The sequence below is a fragment of the Hylobates moloch genome, unplaced genomic scaffold (assembly GCF_009828535.3).
Source record: "Hylobates moloch isolate HMO894 unplaced genomic scaffold, HMol_V3 SCAFFOLD_3, whole genome shotgun sequence".
Taxonomy (NCBI): Eukaryota; Metazoa; Chordata; class Mammalia; order Primates; family Hylobatidae; genus Hylobates; species Hylobates moloch.
This window is the reverse complement of record NW_026652278.1, coordinates 76,964,120-76,977,638: the sequence shown is the minus strand read 5'-3', so window position 1 is coordinate 76,977,638 and position 13,519 is coordinate 76,964,120. Positions and strand designations below refer to the sequence as shown.

Here is a 13,519-nt window from a genome sequence, read left to right as displayed (position 1 = left end):
CCCAAAAGTTGATGTTTACATCAACCAATGAGCTCCAGAAATTGCCTGTTTGTAATGAGACAAGTTATTCACTGGGGAACTTTCATTGTGTTCTGTTATTTGACTAGATGTATCAAGCAACCCCTTTCAACTTTTTTAAAAATAGAGAGGTTTAGGGGACAAGTTGCCTCTCCTAGGTCCCTGCCCATGAGACATCAATGACAGAACTAGATACACTGCCCCTTGGGACCCTCCGCCTATCAGCTTTCCCCAGTAAACCTTACTTTACATTTACATTGTGTGGCATAAGGTGCATGTGTGTCTGCATGAAATACGTATTTTTATATATATATATATATATACTTGTGTGATTGGTTGACTCCATGGAAACAGAACTCATGAATAAATAAGACTGGCTATATACACTTTCATGTTATCATGATTTCACATATGGACATACAGTTTTCTCTCTGTATCCATGAAGAATCATTTCGGGACCTCATACAGATACCAAAATTCATGAATGAATGCTCAAGTTTCTGGTATAAAATGATGTAGTATTTGCATGTAACCTATACACATTCTCCTGTACACTTCATCATTTCTAGATTACTTATAATATTTACTATAATGTAAGTGCTATGTAAATAGCTTGTACTATAATATTTAGGAAACAATGACAAGTCTGAACATGTTCAGAACAGATGTAATTTTTAATTTTTTCCAAATTTCTTCGATGTGTGATTGGTTGACTCCATGGAAACAGAACTCATGAATAAAGAGGACTGGCTGTATATACTTTCATATTATCATGATTTCATTCTTCATACACATAAAGTGAATATAATTTACACTCCTACCAACTATGTATGGGAGTATCCATTGATATCCACACTAACTGGCACCATGTTATTTTATATCTTTTTCCAACCTGATGGGAAAATACACACACATCTTTTTTTACATTTACCTGGTGTCATCTGAAGAATTATGATGTTAATAAATTTAGAAAGGAGAACTTTATTTCTCATAAATTGTTGAAGCCTGCAGGGTGGCCATTCTGACAGGCTAGGAAGCATAACCTTTGGCCAGAAGCCAGAAACAAGACAGTTGGAGGTAGGATCAAAGGGAAAAGAAATTTAAGCTGAGCAGGGTGACTGAATATACATATTGAATAAGCTACAGGAAGAGTCATGAATATTTATGAGAGGAGAAACATGCACATTTGTAATTAGCTCCATGCCTCTTCATGGGTCGCATGTACAAACAATGGCAGCATTAGCATGATCCAAGGGTGGAGTATTCAGCCCTCTGATGTCAAAAGGTAATGTAGAGGATGTGAAAACCCTCGCTGCATACTCTCAGTAGGCTGGCCAGAACCATTCCATGGTCAGTGATCTCTTATCAGAAAACAAAGGAGAAGCAGTGTCAGATGGTTGGTTAATAGGAGTGGTGGAGTCTTTTGAAAGGGCTGGTTTCCGTTTAGTCCTTAAGGAAGAAAGCCTAATGGCAGTTAATGACAGAGAGGGTATAAGGAGGCAGTCTGACTTCACAGCCTGTCATGGATAGGAGCTGAGTTTTCAAGGTTTCCCTGGGGTCCCTTTGGCCAGGAGAAGGACTGTTTCATCTGTTGATGGGCTTAGTATCTCACTTTTATTTATCACTGGTAACTAATAAAATTGACCACAGAGCATATTTGGATATATTAATGTTTTATATGAAATTTCTTTTTATGCCTATTGGCCATTTCTTTAATTTTTTTTTAAATGCTGTGAGTGAAAATAATATGACTGGAAAATTTTCCCAATAAAATTTGTTAACTAGATTATTTCTCCCCATAGAATTGTACTATCAGTATGGTCATTTATTGAATTCCTTTGTGTCAGTAGATATTTCTCTATTCTATACTGAATGAATTTTATTTACCACTGTTTAAGATTTTTGCATATATGATCATTAGCAAAATAGGCCTATAATTGTATTTTCTTATATTGTTTTTATCCAAGATTACTGGTAAAAGTAATTATATACTTTGGATTTCAAATACAAAAAGTACTTTTTGTACATTTATACTCTAAAGGTACTTTTTGTTTGTAACTCATTTTCCATCTGATATTTTAAAATTTGTTTAAAGCAATAATTATAAATTGAAGTTGATTGGCACACAACGAACAAAGGCATAATCTGTGACCATACAGCATAAAGGTGGAGGAGGACAAAAATACATAGGAGTACAATATTTTGTATTATGAAAATTATTAGTATTAATTTAAACTAGATTGCTATAAATTAAGATGTTGTCTAAAGGGCAACCACTAAGAAAATTACATACACACACACACATATATATATGCACATATACATATGTGTATGTGTATTTATGAAAAAAAGACATTAATAAAATGTTATAAAGTAAAATATCTGTTTAATACTATAGAAAGCAGCAAAGTATTTGTAATCCAAAATTTATAAGATATATAAAAGAAAAATAGCAAAAGAGCAGAAGTGAGCCCATCATTATCGGTAATTACATTAAATATAAATTGATTAAACTTTTTAATTAAAAGGCACATATTGGTGGAATGGATGTAAGAAACATGATCCAACTATATACTGTCTGTAAGAGACTCATTTTAAAAGACAGTGATACGTTGAAAATCAAAGATGGAAACAGATTTCCATGCAAAAAGTACTCAAACAGATCTAAAAGTAGCAACGTTAATATTAGGTAAAATATACTTTAAGAACAAAAGTTACTATAGACAAAGAAAAACATTTTGTTATGATAAAAGGGTCAATCTATTAATAAGATATAGCAATTATAAACATATACACACCAAACCACAGAGCCCCAAAATATCTGAAGAAAATACTAACATAATTGAAGGAAGAAATATAAAACCCAATTATAATTATGATAGATTATTATATAACTCAACTTTCAAAATGCTCTTAATATACTTGCATTTTTGGTTGTCATTTTTTCCAACAAATAAAATTATATAATTCCGTTTTCCAGGAATTTTCCTATTTTTTATATTTGCTGATGCTACATTATATTTTCTATGATTTCATGGATTTATTAGTATTTAAATGTTTAAAGAAGTATATATAGATATACAGATATATCTACCTATCTATATTCTGATGAATTTTAGGAACTTATAAAAAGAGGATTAATTTTAGAATTAAATCCAACATCATAAATACTTTGATAACATTTTATTTGTATTCTTTGGCCCATGGAATATATTTAATTATATATATGTAATATGTAATTATTATATTCATATTATATATATACCTATTATATATAATTAAATCTATTCCATCAGCCATGTTTATATTAAATATTTTAATTTCAATTAAATAAATATATTTTTAAATGTATATGTTATATATATACATTTGTTTATTGTGTGCCAGCCAACTTCTATATATATATTTTAATCACAGCTACATGAAGAGCAAATGTGGTGGATTTAATAATTTCCTCATGCATAAGATAATTTATTCTTAATATCAAATTATGTTTCTGTTTCTGGAAATATTGGTTAATAGATATCCAGAGAAATATTCCCACTAGAGAGCATATAAAAATTCTTTGTGGGCCAGGCGTGGTGGCTCACACTTGTAATCTCAGCACTTTGGGAGGCCGAGGCGGGCAAATCATGAGGTCAGGAGATTGAGACCATCCTGGCTAACACAGTGAAACCATGTCTCTACTAAAAATACAAAAAAATTAGGCATGGTGGTGGGCGCCTGTGGTCCCAGCTACTCAGGAGGCTGAGGCAGGAGAATGGCGTGAACCCGGGAAGCAGAGCTTGCAGTGAGCCGAGATCGTGCCACTGCACTCCAGCCTGGGCAGCAGAGCGAGACTCTGTCACCAAAAAAAAAAAAAAAATTATTTGTGAAACAGAAAAAATATTTATATAAATATATGTTTCAATATCTACATATATACATAGAAGTCCAAATATGGAGAGAAAAATGCCTCAATATCAGGAAATAGAGTTTGAGTTTGGAGAAGTGAGTAACTCTTATGCTGTGACTAGCTCTTCTGATATTTTCTAATAAGTCACGGTTTAACCAGGTTATAACATGCACAGAAGGACAGCAGACAAATGTGCTAGGTCTATGCAGAGTAGCATTTTAAATTGCACATCTTCTATCAGACTGAAACACTTGAAAAATACTTATTCAATCCTTAGCTGTGGTAAGTGAGGAAAAAATATCTAAGTCCAAAATCGTAATGACTCAATGAACCTGACAGAAACCCAAACAAAACCTGTATGGAAGCACAGACTTTAGACCCAGGCCCTCTTTGAATTTCAGTAAGTGCCAATGGAAATGAGCTAAACACAAAACAAAAGAAGAAGAAAAAAACCCAAGCCCTCTGGGGAAACATGCCACCATGGGGAAGAATCAGCAAAAATAACATCTTGCTGAATTGAGCCTGCAAAATCTTAAAAAATTGGTATAGTCAACTATAAAATATATAATAAAACAATTATGTTTAATATATATAAAAACACAATTATAAGTAATTAACAAGACACTAGCAACTTTGAAAAATGTACATTTGTCAAAGAAATATACACTTGAATAAGAAAAGAGCTTAAAGGTTTAATTATAGACTCAATATTTTTGCAGCAGATTAAATTCTGAGAAAAAGAAACTAGAAATTCAGAAGAGTGAAGAAACTACTGACAATCCAACAAAGAGAAAAGCTTATGAATATGAAATAGAAATGAGGATATATAAATGAAAGGATGACAAATTCAGTTTTAATTTGATTTTTAGAAGGAGAATATAGATAGAATAGCCTAGATACAACTATTTGAAAATAAAATGAATGAAAATTATCATTAATGAAGTCACCAATTCAGAATTCCAAGAGTACTAAGTGGAATAAATGAAAATAAGCACATAAAAATAAATAGGTGAATGGATCTATTACAATAAAACTATAGAAAAATAAAACTCTTCCAAAGCAATCACAGAAAAAAGAATTTCCTACCTATACACGAAACTTCTCAATAGCCATGTTGGAAACCAATAAAACTGAAGAAGAACTTGAAAATTTGAGGTTAAATAAAGTTATCTTTTAGAAACCTTGGAGATTTATTGTTTTTCATCTGTTATGAGAGCATATTGCTTACAAGTAATGAAAGTACACCTAGCCGAATAAAAAAAAAAAAATGACATGTATTGCAAGAATGCCAGGGTGTGTAATGGAACTCAAGGGACTAGCATGTATTATAGACCTCCATAGGAACTAGAAACAAAAAGTGGGAATAGAAAAGGAACCAGAACATCTGCTTTGCCTTCTCTCATTCTCATTCATTCTCTCTTTCTGTCCCCATTTCTCTCCCTGCCTCTTACTGCCTTTCTCTCCCTCTCTCTTCCTTTCCCACTTTCTCTCCCCTAGTCCTCCTGCCCAGTTTCCCCAATCCTCTTATATGTCCATGAATGAAGGAGATTTGGGAAGCCTGAGAGTATTGATTTCAGGGATAGAGTTAGAAATACATTTTAGTAAGAAGATGAATTTGCAAATACAGAGTCCATGAATAGTGGTGATTGTATATAATATATAATTCAGTCTTCATATATCATACTTCTTGTTGCTTTGTTTACTCTCTTGAATATTGTGAAAGAAAGTCATGAGTATTGATTCATGATTTATGACCATTTTTCTCCCTAATCTGCAAAACGCAATTGCTACATAAACCTTGGGTATATTGGATGAACCAATATTTTGCCTTCTAAATTTTTCTTCTAAGAAAGAAAATTGGCTGAACATCTAATTCATATGTCATCACTCTGAATTTTAGTTTAACTTTCTTTAGATTAAATTAGTTACCTTAGTGATATACATGTCAGAGAGGAAATAAGTTCATATGGAAAATTACCAGTTATCTTAGAAATAATAACTATTTTCTGTTTTATCTAAGAAGCACATTTCAACTTACGGTGATTTTCTTATAACTTTTTTTACTGACTAAACTCTCCAAACTGTGATGCATCCATTTAAAGTTTTATTTTATCTTAATTATAATAAATAAATTTTCCTTTAATAATTCTGAAGCCCAAACATTTGATTTAAAAAGTCTCATTGACCACTGTAAATAAACTTTAGTGTGTATTCACTAACTCTTAATAATGACTTCACAAATAGGGTGGGTACTAACAGAAAGGTTTTTGTCATGATACAAATTGATATGTCATTAAATAATAAATATGAAATTATCTAGTAATTATGGTCAGATTTTTCCTAATTTTATTTATTTGTTCTCATTGTAATTAGAAAATGATATCATAGAAAGTTTACAAAAGAAAGGAAAAAGTCACTCCTGGAGACATAATTACACTTATCTGATATCACAAAAAATATAACATTTCAAAAAAGAATATAAATGCTATTAAAAAGTAATCCACTGGCCAGGCATAGTGGCTCATGCCTGTAATCTGAGCACTTTGAGAGGCCAAGGCAGATGGATCACTTGAGGTCAGGAGTTCAAGACCAGCTTGGCCAACATGGCAAAACCATGTCTCTAATAAAAATACAAAAATTAGCCAGGCATGGTGGCATATGCCGTAGTCCCAGCTACTTGGGAAGCTGAGGCAGGAGAATCACTCGAACCTGGGAGGTGGAATTTGCAGTGAGCCAAGATCATGCCACTGCACTCCAGCCTGGGTGACAGAGCAAGACTCTGTCTCAAAAAAGAAAAAAAAGTAATATACCACAAGAAAGAAATACGATTTTTTCAAAATCAACTCTCAGTAGTATATTCTGTACCAAAATTTAGAAAAAAACACCAAGGAATCCTCATTAAAATTAGTAATATGAATTATCATGCTTGCTTTGGCAGGACATACACTAAAATGGGATATGATACAGAGAAGATTAGCATGGCTTCTTCACAAGGATAACATGGAAATCCATGAAGAAATCCATATTTTTTGATGCAAACATCCTCAGTAAAATAATGGCAAACCAAATCCAGCAGCACATCAAAAAGCTTATCCATCACAAGTTGGCTTCATCCCTGGGATGCAAGGTTGGTTCAACATACACTAATCAATAAATGTAATTCATCACATAAACATAACTAAAGACAAAAACCACATTATTATCTCAAGAGACATAGAAAAGTCCTTCGATAAAATTCACCATTGCTTTATGTTTAAAACTCTCAATAAACTAGGTACCAAAGGAACACACCTCAAAATAATAAGAGCCATATATGACAAACACACAGCCAATATCATACTGAATGGGTGAAAGCTGGAAGCATCCCCCTTGAAAACTGGCACAAGACAAGGATGCCCTCTCTCATCACTCCTATTCAACATAGTATTGGAAGTTCTGGCCAGGGCAGTCAGGCAAGAGAAAGAAATAAAGCATATTCGAATACAAAGAGAGGAAGTCAAATTATCTTTGTTTGCAGATGATATGATCCTATATCTAGAAAAACCCATTGTCTCAGCCCAAAAGCTTCTTAAGCTGATAAGCAACTTCAGCAAAGTCTCAGGATACAAAATCAATGTGCAAAAATCCCTAGCATTCCTATACACCAACAACAGGCAAGCAGAGAGCCAAACCATGAATGAACTCCCATTAACAATTGCTACAAAGAGAATAAAATACCTAGGAATGCAGCTAACAAGGGAAGTGAAGGACCTCTTCAAGAACTACAAACCACTGCTCAAGGAAATAAGAGAGGACACAAACAAATGGAAAAACATGCCATGCTCATGGATAGGAAGAATCAGTATCATTAAAATGGCCATAATTCCCAAAACATTTATAATGTTTTAATGCCCAAAACAGTTTATAGATTCAATGCTATTTCCATTAAACTATTGTTGACATTCTTCAGAATTAGAAAAAAATATTTTAAAATACATATGAAATCAAAAAAGAGCCCACATATCCCAGACAATCCTAACCAAAAAGAACGAAGCTGGAAGGATCACACTACCTGACTTCAAACTATGCTACAAGGCAACACTAAAAAAAACAGCATGGTACTAGCACAAAAACAGACACATAGACCAATGGAACAGAACAGAAAACTCAGAAATAAGACCACACACCTACAACTCTGTAACCTTTGACAAACCTGACAAAAACAAGCAACAGGGAAAGGATTCCCTATTTAATAAATGGTGCTGGAAGAACTGGCTAGCCATATGCAGAAAATCAAAACTGTACTCCTTCCTTACGCCTTATACAAAATTAACTCAAGAAGGATTAAAAACTTAAATGTAAAATGCAAAACTATAAAAACCCTAGAAGAAAATCGAGGCAATGCCATTAAGGACATAGGGACAGGCACAGATTTCATGATAAAAAAAACTGAAAGCAGTTTCAACAAAAGCAAAAATTGACAAATGGGATCTCATTAAACTAAAGAGCTTCTGCACAGCAAACAACCATTAGAGTGAACAGACAACCTACAGAATGGAAGGACATTTTTGCAATCTATCCATCTGACAAAGGTCTAATATCAAGAGTCTACAAGGAACTTAAACAAATTTACAACAACAAAACTATCAGCCTCATTAAAAAGTGGGCAAAGTACATGATGAGACACTTTTCAAAGGAAGACATTCATGTGGCTAACAAACATATGAAAAAAGGATCAACATCATTGATCATTAGAGAAATGCAAATCAAAACCACAATGAGATGCCATCTCATGCCAATCAGAATGGCAATTATTTAAAAAGCCAAAAAACAACAAATGCTGGCAAGGTTGTGAAGAAAAGAGAACATTTATAAACTTTTGGTGGGAGTGTAAATTAGTTCAACCATTGTGGAAGAAAGGGGATAATTTCTCAAAGATATAGAAGCAGAAACAACATTTGACCCAGCAATCCCATTACTGGGTATATACCCAAAGGAATATAAATTATTCTATTATAAAGATACATGTACACAAGTTCATTGCAGCACTATTCACAATAGCAAAGACATGGAATCAACCCAAATGCCCAGCAATGATAGACTGGATAAAGAAAATATGGTACATATACATGACAGAATACTATGCAGCCATAAAAAGGAACAAGATCATGTCCTTTGTGGGGACATGGATGGAGTTGGAAGCCATTATCCTCAGCAAACTAAAGCAGGAACAGAAAACCACAAGGCACAAGTTCTCACTTATAAGTGGGAGCTGAATGATGAGAACACGTGAGCACACACTGGGGCCTGTTGGGGGTTAGGTAAGGGAAGGGAGAGCATCAGGAAGAATAGCTAATGGATGCTGGACTTAATACCTAGGTGACAGGTTGATGTGTGCAGCAAACAACCATGGTCCACATTTACCTATGTAACAAATCTGCACATCCTGCACATGTACCCCAAAACTTAAAATTAAAGTTGAAGAAAACAATAAACCAAAAAAAAAGAAAAGTTTTAAGAACTTTCAAAATAAGTACAACCTTTAATATTTAAGAAGTGCTTAATCAATTAGATCAAAAGGAAGCAAAATTATAGCTAAACATCAAGTAAATTTATTGTTTATATCTTATATAAAAAACAGTAATTGTATTACTTAATCATATGCATATGTACCTAAAAAACTTAAAGGAATTATTGAAGAGCATTATAATATTAAAGGGATATACTGTCTAGTTACAAGACAAATATGGAAAAAATAATTATTTAATATATGTTCCTGCAATAACCAGGTAGAATATAAATGACATTTAATGAAAGAAATTATAATGTCCATAACACTAATCATTTTGTAAAATACACATATTGCAAGATGGGTATGTAAACCAAAAATAAAATCCCAAGCCCCCAATCAACCAAACAGATCCCCTTTTGGTTAAGGAGATACTGGAGAAACCTGAGAAACTGGATCCTTGCCCCTGACAGGAAGGGAGATTGGATACATCTCTTTATACTCCCTCTGTCTTGAATTCTCTCTTAAGTTTTGGCACAACTGACAAACATTAACATTAAAATGGAGATTATAAAAATGACCAAACAGACTCTTCATGGCAATAAGATACCAAATTCCAGCCTGATTCTGATATAGCATCACATAACAGATAGGAGACACTGAAGAAAATCAAAATAATTTACCCCAAAATGTGTGTTTTGACGTCATTTGAAATGGCTTTGCAAAGCTGTGTTTCATGGGGCAAATTTGCATCTGTAGAGAATCGTCATTACTGCAGACAGGACTTCTCTTTGGAGGCCTTTCCAAGATCAAGAAGTGATTAAGAGTCTGACACCTGTTCAGGCCTGAAAAGAGATACTTACCATCTGTTCTCTCTGAAGGCTGCTACCTTTGAGCCTTCATCCACATAACAAGAACCTTGGCCTCCACAACTCCCCTCCTCTTAACTCAAGCATTTCCTCCTACTGACTTCAAGTCTTTAGACAAAGGTTAACTCTTTCAACCAGTTACCAATGAGAAAATCTGAATCCACCTATGACTTGTATGCCCCCACTTTAAGATGGCCTTCCTTTTTGTGCTGAACCAATGCCTACCTTCCATGTATTGATGTATGTCTTTACCTGTAACTTCTGTCTCCCTAAAATAAATAAAACCAAACTGTAACCCCACTCTACCTCAGGCACACTTTCTCGGGACCTCTTGAGACTCTTCTCAGGGCCATCATAACTCATATTGGCTCAGAATAAATCTCTTTAAATTTTTACAGTTTGGTTTTTTTTTAAACAAGTATTATCGGAAAAGAAAAACCCATGTAACTGCACAAAGATAGTCAATTAGTACCATGAAAGTAGGATAGCATAAGTATAGTGAATAAGAGCATAGGCATAGCACTATATTGCCTGAGTTTAAATCCCCACCCTCCAGTTACCACCTCTGTGAATTTGGACAAGTTACGTGTTCCTGAGCTCTCTTTACTATGAATTCCAGATTTTAATAATACCTATCTCATAAAGTTGTATAAGGTTTGAATGTATTAAATACTCCTAGACTATAGTGAGTGTGAATAATCTGTGAACATGTCAGTTATTTCTATTGTGGGTAAAACCTGAAAATTTAAATATTTTGCAAAAAAAGCTCAAACCTTATACTAACACTAACAATCTAAACTCAAAAGAATTTTTCTTGGAATTAAAATAACTTAAACAAATTACAGACAAGTATGAATAGTAAGGATAATCTGGAGTATATAGCCAGGTATGTCCATCACACATGAGTTATTAAATGCAAAGTTAGGTAAAGCAGTAAGATATTAGGAGCATTAACATAAATATAATCCTGGACCTTTCTATAAATCTCCATTAAAATAATAGTAATTCCAAGTACCACAGATTTAAGGCTTGATGCATGATATATATTGAAGGAGGCTTTTATCAAGTATCCATCAACCTAACAAGGCAAGTAATTGATTGCTATCTCATTTCACAGATTAGGACATAGGAGAAAGAAACAGGGACATTACATAACTTTTTAGTAGCTGTATCTTAAACAAAGAAGTATTTTAAGTACAAAATAGTAGGCTGCAATTATACATTAAACTTCGTACTATTTTTTTGAAATATTTTAAAAGCAATACAAATAAAAGTAGGCACTGTTACACAAGTTTGTGTGAAGAGACCACCACAGGCTTTGTGTGAGCAGCAAGGCTGTTTATTTCACGTGGGTTCAAGTGGGCTGAGTCCAAAAAGAGAGTCAGCAAAGGGAGATAGGAGTGGGGCATTTTTATAGGATTTGGGTAGGTAGTGGAAAATTCCAGTTAAAGGGGGTTGTTCTCTTATGGGCAGGGGTGGGGGTCACAAGGTGCTCAGTGGGGAGCTCTGGAGACTTATTGTCCAGGAGAAGGAATGTCGCAAGGTAATGTCATCAGTTAAGGCAGGAACTGCCCATTTTCATTTCTTTCGTGGTTCTTCAGTTGCCTCAGGTCATTTGGATGTATACGTGCAGGCTTGGGCTCAGGGGCCTGACATTCCTGTCTTCTTATATTAATAAGAAAAACAGAATAAAATAGTGGTGAAGTGTTGGGGCAGTGAAAATTTTCGGGGTTGGTATGGAGAGATAATGGGTAATATCTCTCAGGGCTGCTTCGAGCGGGATTACGGGCAGCGTGGGAACCTGGAGCTGGAAAAATTAAACTGAAGAAAGATTTTGGGGTAAGGGGTGATATTGTGGGTTTGTTAGAAGGAGCATTTGTCATATAGAATGATTGGTGATGGCTTGGATGTGGTTTTGTATGAATCAAGAAACTAAACGGAAGCTACAAGGTCCAAATAAGAGAAGGAGAAAAACAGGTATTAAAGGACTAAGAATGGGGAGGACCTAGGACATCCAATTAGAGAGTGCCCAAGGGGGTTCAGCTTAGTTATTTGCTTGGTTGGTGAGTTTTTGGGCTCTATCCTTGAGTTTTTTTGTGTTGTTATATACCAGGTCAGATTGATTTAGGTAAAAACAATGCTCTTCATTTAGTACGTTGAGGCCTATTAATAATAATAAAAAAAAAGTAGTGAAGTGTTTGTGTCATGAAGGGAACAGGAAGCTGTTTGGTACTATTTGCAAATTAATTTTGGGGGGTAAGGGAAGCTAGTGTACATGTGCCTGTCCAATTAATAGGTAGACACATGTATGTGGAGGTGTCACGAGGAAGGAGAGAGCTTTGTGAGGCAAAACTGGAAATGCAAAGTGAAAAGATGATAGGGAGCACCAAAAGAGGTGTCTTGCACCCAGACTCTTAGGGATTTAGCAAGGGCATCAGCCGTTAGAGGTTGTAACGGGGATTGATGGGGCAACTGAGTAGAGGGGGAGGTTTGATTTTTATGGTACATGAGAAAGCACATAGTGTCTGTGAGTAACCTTTATTGCTATACATGGGGCTGGGTATAAGCAAGCAAGAGGAGGGGCTGGGAGGAGAGTCCGAAGAACAAGGGGAAGGTATCAAGAATGGAGTGAAATGCAGGGCAAATGTCTTAAAGGAAATGAGAGGTTCTAGGAGGCGAACTAGTGGCTTGTAACCCACGTGGAAGAGGTAATGAAAGGATGATAGAATGGAATGAGCCTGTGAAGCTGGAAGGAGGAATTTTCCTTGGTCTAGGAACCACTTGCCTTGAGTGGGGAGGGATTGATAGGTGGAAACTTCATTGGGAGAGTAAGTAGGAGTGACTGATGAGAAGGAGAAAAGCTGGCCATGAGAGACAGAAGTAGGAATACTGGCTGCTTCTTTAGCTGTCTTATCAGCATAATTGTTGCCTTGAGCAATGGGGTCTGAGGCCCTTTGATGGCCTTTGCAGTGAATGACTCCAGCTTCCTTTGGAAGTAAAGCAGCCTTGAGAAGAGTTTTTATTAAAGAGGCATTAATGATGGAGGACCCTTGCGTAGTGAGGAAACCTCTTTCAGCCCATATAACAGCATGGTGGTGCAGGATATGGAAGGCATATTTAAAGTCAGTATATATATTGACATGTAGTCCTTTGGCAAGAGTGAGGGCTTGAGTTAAGGCACTGAGTTCAGCTTGCTGAGAGGTAGTGGAGTGGGGCAGAGCAGTAGCCTCAATGATAGGTGTGGGAGAT

The 13,519-nt window shown here is 35.0% G+C and overlaps 1 non-coding gene across 1 annotated transcript; it reads left to right on the top strand.

Moving 5' to 3' along the window:
- The first annotated feature begins 6,837 nt into the window (after positions 1-6,837).
- LOC116466141 (U6 spliceosomal RNA) lies at positions 6,838-6,943 on the top strand. The gene has a single exon (XR_004247394.1). It is a non-coding gene; the product is annotated as a U6 spliceosomal RNA (small nuclear RNA).
- The last annotated feature ends 6,576 nt before the right edge of the window (positions 6,944-13,519 follow it).